Below are 9,337 nucleotides of genomic sequence, written 5' to 3'. Positions count from 1 at the left end.
ATAGAATCTTAATATAAACAATAGTCTGCTTTAGACTTTATCTCAACGTTATGCTAAGTGGCCCAAGTTTTTCTACTTCTAAATTTTATATTCTTAAAAAGAAAAAAATGCACTCAGCGCTAAAAATAAATACCCCCAAAATAGGAGCTATTATATTAGCAGGATGAAATAATAGGCAATTGCCCCCTATTTTCTTTTGAAAATGTTACTACAATTTTTATCACTTTTTAGAAGATCAGTCAGTATGAAGTGGAGCCAATCCCTTTTAAGCTGAATCACTACTGGGAATTAGAAAAATCTATTAAAATTCCATTCCTAATTCCCTTAACACTCTGTGCTGTGCCGACCACAGGAATTATAAAGAGAAGGGGGCTGAGAAATGGCGTAGAAAAGACCCAGAAGATTTGCTTATTGGTAACCATGTCAAATATGTCAAATGCCCCCTTTCCTTATCACATCAATGGCACTATCCAATAAATAAATAATAAACAAATAAGTAAATAAAGAGAATGCTAGTGGGAGGTCAGCAAGATCTACTGAGAACTTATGTCCAAATGCCATCCTTTACAAGGTTCCCTGAAATAAGAGCAGAACAGGTATGGAAAAGAATAAAGCCCTGGTTGGGCGCAGTAGCTCACATCTGTAATCCCAGCACTTTGGGAGGCCAAGACAGGCTGAATCACTTGAGGTCAGGAGTTCAAGATCAACCTGGCCAACATGGGAAAACCCCATCTCTACTAAAAATACAAAAATTCACAGGCATGGTGGCAGGCACCTGTAATCCCAGCTACTCAGGAGGCTGAGGCAAGAGAATCGCTTGAACCCGGGAGGTGGAGGTTGCAGTGAACTGAGATCACACCCCTGCACTCCAGCCTGGAGTGAGACACAGTCTCAAAACAAACACACAAAAAAACCAACAAAGCCCTAATGAAGCTGGAAAACAAGAATGTGTGTTAGCAGCATATCAGAAAGTCTGCAAACACTGAAAGGCAGAAAGCAGATGGGGTCAGATCGCTGGAGAAATGGTAGCACAAATATTAAGAATTAAGAGCATTCCAAGGGCCTTTATCAACAAATACAAAGCACCACAGTGAGTAGGCTTTAGGGTCATCATCGGAGCAATTCATTAGAAACCACACTCAGAAGAGCTTGTCCAGCCTGCCAGAATCTCCTCCACTTCCCTGTGATGCCCACAGAGTAGCTAGGAGCAAAGGGTTTTGATACCTGGAAAAAGTATAGGTGTAACTGGTATCATCTACTTACCACAAAACCGCACAGAAAACCCTGAACAAAAAGAGCTTGTGAGAAAAGTAGGGTAATGGGCAGACCACTTAAGTAAACCCTATGGAATTTTGTAGCCCAGGCACTAGTAAAAACAAGCCTAATAAAAATATAAGCACAGTAAAATCTTTACTAGCAGAGCAGCCTTAAACCCTGGGCCCTCAAGCCTTCTCCTCCTCTAGAGGAGGTACTAGAGGACTTTGCTTCTAACAGAGACGATTCATTAACCCATTGTTTTAATACTAAAGGATGTGTCTTCACAGCTCTTCCAATTACACTTTCAGCTTGCTACCAAGCTTACCTGTAACATAGTGGAAAGCATTAGCGTTCTCGAAGCCACAAAATAGTCACAACTTACGCTAAAGGAAGTTACTGCTGTAGATTTCTCAATGTTATACTCAGATTTTTCTTTTTAAGTCTATATACTGCAAAACTGTCCCTTACTTTAACATGGGAAGAACCTTAGATGGATATGTGGCCACAGCATTTGAGACAGCTTCTGCAGAGCACATCCCAGTCAACCCCCAGCCCTCACTCGCACCACAATCCTGGAAAACGCATAAAAGTGCTCTGCCAGAGCCCTATCTCCCTCTACAATTTCAATGAGGTCTATAATTTGCTTGCCTCCTCGCTGCTGCAAGACCAGATACTTTTGAGCAGCCTTCAAGGAAGTCTGCCTCTGATACTACCTGCCTACCTACCAACTTTTGTGATGAAGCTGTCCAAGGGAAGTAGATCTACTTCCCTGCAGAGAAACACCATGTCTACCCTAATTGGCAAATGTGTTCCTTCATAAATGCAGATGAAAGTTTACAAATATTCAAGGATTTATCAAAGAAAAGGAACAAAATCAGGACAACATTTAATCTAAGAGGAAACAGATAAACAGAAGACGGCGTTACTTCTTTTTCTTTGTCTTTTTGGTTTGTTTTGAAACTGAGTCTCGCTCTGTCGCCCAGACTGGAGTGCAGTGGCACTACCGCAGCTCACTGCAACCTCCACCTCCTAAGTTTGAGCAATTCTTCCGCTTCAGCCTCTTGAGTAGCTGGAACTATAGGCATGCGTCACCACAACCGGCTAATTTTTGTGTTTTTTTAGTAGAGATGAGGTTTCACCATGTTGGCCAGGCTGGTCTTGAACTCATGACCTCAGGTGAACCGCCCATCTCAGCCTCCGAAAGTGCTGGGATTACAGGCATGTGCCATGGTGCCTGGCTTTCTTCTTCTTTCTTTTTGAGAGGAGTCTTGCTCTGTCACCCACCCAGGTTGGAGTACACTAGTGCGATCTTGGTTCACTGCAACCTCTGCCTCCTGGGTCAAATAATTCTCATGCCTCACTAGTAGCTGGGATTACAGGTGCCTGCCACCACATCCAGCTAATTTTCCTGACCTCAAGAGATCTGTCTGCCTTGGCCTTCCAAAATGCTAGGATTACAGACGGGAAGTATTTTGCCCAGGCTTTTTTTTTTTTTGAGACCGAGTCTCACTCTGCCACCCAGGCTGGAGTGAAGTGGCACAATCTCGGCTCACTGCAACCTCCATCTCTGGAGTTTAAAGCAATTCTCATGCCTCAGCCTCCCACGTACTTGGGTAACAGGCATACGTCAGTAAGCTCAGCTAATTTTTTTGGTATTTTTAGTTGAGACAGGGTTTCACCATATTGCCCAGGCTGGTCTTGAACTCCTGGGGTCAAGCAATCCACCTCTACCTCCTTAAGTGCTGGGATTACAGGTGTTAGCCACTGTGCCCAGTCGAGGGTGTTATTTCTTTTAATTTTAAATGTTCTCAGAGATATTAGAGACAAATCGCATTCATAAACTAAGAACAGGGTGCTATTAACACAGAAGAACAAAAATTTAAATATAAATGCTGAAAGAAAAATCAATAAAATGGGCTCGATTAAAAGAAAAGTCTGTAAATTTTATAAGCATAGAAATCATTTCAATTTTAGAATTATCAATATATTCGTGATGCCTAACACAGTCCCTTAGTACACACCAAAGCATTCCACTAATACTTGATAAATGAACTAATGAGTGAGTGGCTAAATGAATAAGCGAGATGAATGAGTAAGAAAGAGAGTGCAGATGAATGAAAATAAGTCAATATGCATGGCTGGCCGGCCATCTGGCTAAACATATAACCTGGAAGATCAAGTTGAAGATATCTCCTTGAATATAGAACAAAAATGCAAAGGAGGTTTTAAAATATTTAGAGAAACATTACAATGAGACATGAAGCAAAAGTTACAATATAAATAGATTTGGAGAAAAGCCTCACTCTCTCCTGGGCTCTCCGTGGTATGCTTTGGGAAACTGACAAGGGGGAGTGTCCCAAAAATCAGTGCAGTAAATATTCAAGTCATCTATCTACAGCTTGGCACTCGACTCAACTGATAGTATAAAAAGTAAAAAGGGGAAAAGAAGCTCTCACATACCTCAGTAAAGGATTTTGCTGATTTGTAGGATTCAAGGGTGCCATTATGAAAGACTAAATTGAACTTCCACCTAGAAATGATGGTAATAAAGTAATCTGAAACCACATTTTTAAGGAAACAAGACTTGGCAGTATGAGATTTCCATAGATAGCCAGCCACGAAATATTTGAACAAAAGAGATAGATTTGTCTGAAACTCAACAATATTTTCCTGACTGTAATCCTGAACCCTGTGCAACAGCCAAGTTCCTTCTTACAGTGTTTTATGGGACAAGTCTCTTAAAGTGATTGCTATACTTGAGCTGGCAGAAGACAGACCTAGTTATTCAACTACTTCTTTCTAGTATTTTTAACTAAATGCCACAGAGGTTTCTGATGTCCTCAGAATGGATAGCCACACTTCTACTATTCAACACAGGAGAAGCAGCATGATTATATTAACCAAGCAGCCTACCATTTCCAGAAAACAATCTAAACTGCTCTTTTCGGGAAGGGGGAAGGCTTGGGTTGAGTTGGTTAGTGGTTTGTTTCTGATTTAAGTGTAAAAAACCAACAACGCTCATTCTAGTGTCATGTGTTCCTTCAAAGCAGGGCAGGAAGGGGGCTTGGCACTCCATTTCATTGAATATGATGAAGTGTAAGTCATCAATCTGTGGAGAAAAAGCATTGGCTATGATGCAGACCCTACCTCCTGGCAGAGCCACTGCCATTATTAACACTGTCACCATACTTTCTAATGTGCTGAAAAGGAACTTCGGAATGCTGTGGGACTCTCTGGGTAAGATGACTAGGCCAGAAAAGAGGGATTCCAGAGGCCACTTTTTTTTCCCCAAGTGTAGCTTGAAAGTTAGATAATAGTAATGTTTTAAGAATTGAAAACTCTGAGAGATAGGAGGTTTGGCTAACAGTGAAAACCTCAAAGCTATAGAACTGTAGTCAGAAAAGCTGGGGGCTGTATGACACTTATTCCTACTGTGACTGAGAAAAACCAAACTAGGATTAAAAAAGGATTATTCTAGAGGAGTAAGGATAAGACCTAACCTAATGCTTCAGTCACTAATAGAACAGCTGGGGGAAAAAGTATCCCTGCAAATTAGAACCAAAGAAAAGGCAAAAGCAAATGTACTCTTATTCTTTGCAAATTTAATAGCCTGGTTCCCACAAATACAATAAAGGTAAGCTCTATCCATAAAGAATCCAAACAGACAGAAAGGACGTTCATAAAGATGGCCTGAAACTGCTGCATGGCAATCATTAGGGGAAAGAGGTTATCTAAGATGTCCCAAGCTCCCACAGAACTTGGACAGTACCTCTGGTAGCAAGGTCTCATGCTCTGACAGCCGTCAAGGCGGGTGGCAGTAGCGATGCATACGTCAAGGAAAAGGAGCAATGCAAGGGAGCAACAGAAGGAAAATACGAGAAAAATAAACAGAAAAAACAAAGTCACCTGTCTGAAAAGATGTGATCTTGTGCAGAAAATAAACAGGAATTTTCAGTTGCTCACTTTCCATAGTTCCATCTCTGTGCCATTCTTTAACTTTCACAAAATGGGCCATGTGTATTGTTTCCTATTGTCCTGAAATACTTCACATAATGGGAAATAATAGGGAAGTACCTCAGTGACTCTGTATCTTCTGGATGTGTGACAGTTTTCCATGAATGAAGGGTGAGGTGGTGGTGGGAAGGAGTATGTGTATGTGTACGGCTTAACCCTAGTTATACTTTGTAGATGTTCCTTTCTAAATGTGAACACATTTTCTTCTAACATTTTTCTTTGAAAATGTGATATGCAGAAAGGCACGAGCAAGGAGTTAATGGATTCTAAGGGTTTGCCAAATTGGAGCTCAAAGTAATTGGGAAGTCCAGCACAGAAAAAGGTCACCCCAGAAAATCTCACTCTTCAAGAAGGCTCTGGCAAGAATGAAAGGAGGAGATTTTAATCACTGCAGCTAATTACATAGACGACTAAATCACAAGAAGAGTTATTTAAGTGTCTTAAATACAATAAAAAGTAATTAACAGGAAGCGCCATCTTGACAGCTTCATGTCAGAAACCAGGCCTAAAATGATCAGCTAATTCCCAACCCAGGAGCCAGAGAATGAGAAAAGACTCAAAGTTTGATCTTTTTTTTTTTTATTTAAACAGTTTTGATTAACAGATAACAACTCTTGCCAACTCCACAGTGAAGTTAATCAAGAAAAAAATTTTAATCTATTAGAGGAATGATGAACCTTGTTTTCACTGATTCCCCAGGGGCAAGACATAGGAAACTGAAGCCTATGTCACGCCAGCAAGGTCTTGCCAGCATCCTGTGATGCGACTCTTTCCCATACATTGAGAGCAGAAAAGGATTAGACTGAACCCTATTGAGGATCCAGTCAATTCACACTCTCTGCATGTGAAGTGCATCTAAAATTTGGCTTTGAAATAACCACTTCAGAGACACCATCTCATTTGCCTCTTTCTTCTCAGCCCCCTAAAATCACCAGTTTCAGAGAAGTTCTTCTGTAGTTAGAGAAGTCTGTTGTTCTCTTTAATAACAGGAAAGCCACTAGGTATATAAGCCCAGATTATGACAAACATAATTTAGATAGGATTTCTTCTTAATTTCACAAAATTTCTTCAAGCCTGAACAGAGTGCACTTTTCAGAGGCCCTGCAAGCCACAGAAGCTCTCTTTACTAACCCTTCCCTTAATGGGCTTCCACATTCTATGACCTCAGCATAAGGTACTGGCACATGCCAGAGTGACTGAGAGCCACTGTAAAACACCTGAGCACTTCTGTCCCAACCAGATGAGCCATTTGTTTCTGTCCCCAAATCTAGTTTACACAGGTTATGCTTGTTGTTTTAATTACATACTTCATTAAATATCATTGAAATACAAGGACACAAAAGAGTATGTATTTACTAAAATACTCGCATGTGTAACCAACAGGGCAGCTCAACCCAGTTCACCTCTATGGCTTAAGCATTGCTTAAGTTGTCCTGCAGATGCAGCAGAGCACAAATTGCAAGTCATGTAGACAGGGCATGTGCAACAGAAAAGGGTTTCACCTCCTATAACACAAAGAGCCAATGTTTCCTCCCTGTGGAAACAAGAAGGCTAGGACTAGACCGAAGCCTGAATCCCAGAATCCTTTTAGAAGTAAGGGGCCCGTTGCCCAGAAAGATCTGGTGCTGAAATCCACCATTCCAAACCTTATCCTAAATGGCCAGGTTTAAGGTCCTCCAGTGAAACCTGCCCTCCCAGTGCTTTTGCACACTAAACTCCCCTCTGTAACCCATAGAAGTTTGACCTAACACCCACTTGGGAAGGCAGAATTGAGTCCTGCCTCCTGTCTCCTTGCCAGTTGACCTCACAATAAAGCCCTTTCTTTTCTCAAAAACCAGTGCCATACTATTGGTGTCTAGGCGCTTTGGGCAGTGAGCCCCTTGCTCGATAACACATGCTTTTAAAAATTTAATAAAGAGGAAAGGCTTTAAAGTAGCAGCAAAATAAATATGTGTGGGACAACTTTAACAGATGAGGGGGGATGTAAATCACAAAAACATAAGGGTCTATAATTAGTGTTTTTCAAGTCCTGATTTCAAACAGGAAGTTATATAATTCAACAAGATATGAAATAGGTGATCCATGCTGCCCAGAGGGCAAAGATTTAAAAATACGTACACATTTTTATGTTTAAAATGAAAATAAAATATTTGAGATATCGTGTTTTTTAAAAAGCCTCTTCTCTGGCTAGTGTTTATAAATCACCATTAAGTAAGAGAGAAGGCTCTTAGTAGTATAGTTTAATCTGAATATAAGCTAAATATTTGGAGATTCTTATTAATATCTCAACTTTTCTATAATATTAATTGGAGAATTTTTTTTAAAGTATAGAAAATCCAGGAACAAAAAGGATAAATAAAAACAAAAACAAGGTAAAAGGAAAATAAATAGGCGCTGTGACTAAGATTAAAGTACAAACAGTGTGAAAAATTTTTTTTAAAAGTGTGCAGCTAGGTCCGTTTGCTAGAGATGGCCTATCTATGGCAATTGCCAATCATTAAATAAAAGAATAACGTTATCTGGGAGTCTCTCTGAATCTCCTGTGATTCTGGGGTCTGCCCAATAAAGAAAAAAAAAAAAACAGAATAAAATTATCAGTTATAAGTTTTACAGTACTGATTAGATAAAAACAAACCTGTGGTCATGCCTTGGATGCTGATAACATCCAAGTTATGCTTTATAAGGGAACAGTTTGCAATACAGTTAATAAATCACTCTACAAATTCATTGAGTTCCTACCAAATGCCAGATACTAGGGCTACAACAGGGAATAAGATGAAAAATTCCCAATCTTCAGGGACATCAACAGTCTAATGAAAGATGGTTTCAATATCAGTAAATTTCTTATGTTCCTCCTGTTTGCAGCCCACGCATGTAACCACAATGTATAGTTCAGTATGAACAGCCCTATGAAGAAACTCATCATGCTTTCCAGGTACCTGCCAGGCTGGACTAATGCAAAGAGACAATTTAAGTATCTCAAAGATGACTTGTAAAATTCTTCTAAACTTGCACATGCTTCCAAACTTCTAAAAAATTTACTTTGGTAAATCACAAAAAAATCTTATTTCATACAATCCAATGACAAGAACTGGGAAGCAGAAAACTCAAGTTCATCATCTCTGGCACAAACCTAGAGTACAGGTTGGCTGTCAATTAAGACCAACCAACCTGTGTTGTTAAACAGCCAACAGAGTTGACACCTGCTTACAAAGACTAAAGAATATAATAGAAATCCAGACTGGAACAGAAAGCTACCCCATATTTGCAGATAGGAAGGCTGAAAGAGTAATCACCGTCAAAGCCAAAATAAACACAGTGGAAATCTCGAGGTTTAAGGTACAACACTCTGCTCTATAAAGTATTTAAAATTATCTGTCTCAAATGGTCCTAAAAATAAAAAGATTGCTATAAAACACTCCCTGAATATCTCAATTTAAGCAGTACAAACTTTATTTTTAAAATATACTTCAGTGGTAACTAAATGAGAGAATCCATTCTAATAGAATGTTAAATACTGGTGGAGGCCACCTGCCAAACATAAAGACGTGGTTTTGTACAACAGTGAAGCTGTTTTCACCAGTACCTAAAAGCAGCAGTATCTGTGGAGATGACTCTTTGTGACAGTAAAAATGCTTAGGCAGAATACTAAGATTCCAGGTCTCTACAGCAGGGAAGCATACAACTGACTCCTAACAAGAGGTGACAAATTGGAAATAAATAACTATCGCAACTTATATAGATAGAAGAATGACCAAAATATGTCCTAGTTTCTCCCAATTCAAAAATATTACTTGATTCGTCAAGAACCTGCTTCTAACAAAACCTGTGATGGTGTGAAGGTAAACACCAAATGCCTATACTGTGCGCCTCCTGGTAAAGATAAAACCGCCGATTGCTGTGTGAACATTAACAACATTAATAAACATAGGATCGGTAGCAGTGCCCAAAAATAGTCATTTCCAAATGCAAAAGCAGGAGTGAGGGGAAAGAGGCTCCTGTTAGGAGACGCTCATGAAACTAAGCTGCTACAAGATGCTCTTTCCTTTCAGAGGCCTGCAGTAGC

At 39.8% G+C, this 9,337-nt stretch overlaps 1 protein-coding gene across 2 annotated transcripts in view; it reads right to left on the bottom strand.

Moving 5' to 3' along the window:
- The window catches only part of SND1 (staphylococcal nuclease and tudor domain containing 1), a 459,246-nt gene that overhangs the window by 253,008 nt on the left and 196,901 nt on the right, over window positions 1-9,337 (bottom strand). The window lies entirely within an intron of this gene.

Source organism: Cebus imitator, unplaced genomic scaffold (assembly GCF_001604975.1).
Source record: "Cebus imitator isolate Cc_AM_T3 unplaced genomic scaffold, Cebus_imitator-1.0 Scaffold219, whole genome shotgun sequence".
Lineage (NCBI taxonomy): Eukaryota > Metazoa > Chordata > Mammalia > Primates > Cebidae > Cebus > Cebus imitator.
The sequence above is the reverse complement of the archived record's forward strand: the minus strand, read 5'-3'. Positions and strand labels throughout refer to the sequence as shown.